The sequence below is a fragment of the Phodopus roborovskii genome, unplaced genomic scaffold (assembly GCF_943737965.1).
Source record: "Phodopus roborovskii unplaced genomic scaffold, PHOROB, whole genome shotgun sequence".
Classification (NCBI taxonomy): domain Eukaryota; kingdom Metazoa; phylum Chordata; class Mammalia; order Rodentia; family Cricetidae; genus Phodopus; species Phodopus roborovskii.
The window spans coordinates 54,923,212-54,924,821 of NW_026126480.1; the positions used below are offsets into that span (position 1 = coordinate 54,923,212).

Consider the following 1,610-nt stretch of genomic DNA (forward strand, 5'->3'; position numbering starts at 1 on the left):
AGTTCCCGGCACCCACATGGCAGCTCACAACCATAAGTAACCATGGGAACTGCTGCTCTCTTCTGGCTTCTGCAGGTATCATGCATAAAGGAACACACAAACATATATAGGCAAAACACTTACACATAAAATAAGAAATCTTGGGAAAAGAGAGAGTGAGCGCAGGGCGGTGGCGGCACACGACTTAACCCCTGCACTAGGGAGGCAGAGGCAGGCGGATGGGGGTCTCTGAGTTGGTCTACAGAGAAAATTCCAGGATGGCCAGGTATACACAAAGAACCCTGTCTCAAAGAACAAATAATAATAATAATGGATACTTCACAAATTTGAGTGTCACCCTTGCACAGGGACCACACTAACCAACTCTGTATTGTTCTGATTTAGTAAATGTGCTGTTACAGTGAGCACTTGTTCATTTTTATATAAATGCAGTTTTCTTTTTTTGAGGTGCTGTCTAAAAACACAAGTAAATGAAAATAAAAAAAAAAAAAAAAAAAAAAAAAAACTCAGCCATCAGTTTCTTAATTGTTTCTGTAGCCAGGGAAGAAAAGCAGAACTATTTTTAAGGTGGAAAAGCACACTGTGAATGGGCATCATGCAGGAGTGGAGCAAGTAACCCTTCAGTCCCTTGGTGGGGGGGGTGTGGAGGGCCTGACTGATCCCCTACAAGCTCATTGGACTCCAAGTGCAGAATCCAGTACAAAAGGCAAGGAAACTTATCCAAACTCAGATCACAGCCAGGGGCAGGGCCAGAGTTGAAGTCAGAGGAGCCTATTTTCCAACACTAAGCCACCTCTAGGCCAGCCCACACCTGAGCAAAAGAAACAACCCCCATTTCCTCTGCCTCAGTCTCCATCCTGGGTAGGCTAAGGGTAATCAGGAAGGGCAGGAAGAAGGCAGCAGGATGCAGGCAGGGCACAGTCCTAAGTGACACCATCCCAGCACAGGCCCTTGCTCAGGAAACTCCACCCCAAGGCCGGACACCCTAGGCCAGTCATGCTGAACCATGGAGGCTGGACATCCCTAGCCTCCATAGCTAGCACCTGTAGCCAACAGGAAACAAAGGAATGACTCTCGTGGTAGATTCCAGCTAATCCTAGAGGAGCTGTCGGAAGAAAATGCACCCTAAGTCTTGGAATCCCATCACTGATTTATGCTGTAAGGGTAAGTTGGGATGATTGGTGAAATCTGCCCAGAGCCCCCACCCTCACTCCATCTCACTAGAGCTCCAAGACGGCTTGGGTGTTTCCACAGCAAATTGGGCGTCCCTGACAGCTGTCTCACTCTGAGCCAGATGTACCCACCCAAATCCAGATGTGAGGAGAACAGAGGCTGAAGGGAAGGGTGGGGCCAGCAACAACCACCCAAGAGAAAGCTGGGAATAACAACCAGCATCCTAGCAACCACAGGATCAGAGGCTCTAGCCTGCCAGGGGGGTTCCTTATACACTAACTCTCTAAGCCACGTTGTGGTGAGTGCCATTACTGTCCTAGAGAGCCACTGGAGTGTAATCCCCGAGATATTAAGGAACTTTATCAAGGCCATCCAGCTAGAAGAAAAGGCACTGGTACCAAGGCTTGCCATGTAGCTTCAAGGCAGAGGGCCATACC

The 1,610-nt window shown here is 48.5% G+C and overlaps 1 non-coding gene across 1 annotated transcript; it reads right to left on the reverse strand.

Annotated features, from left to right (window-relative positions):
* Positions 1-302: 302 nt before the first annotated feature.
* Positions 303-408, reverse strand: LOC127229000 (U6 spliceosomal RNA). Its single transcript, XR_007835091.1, has one exon. It is a non-coding gene; the product is annotated as a U6 spliceosomal RNA (small nuclear RNA).
* Positions 409-1,610: the final 1,202 nt, after the last annotated feature.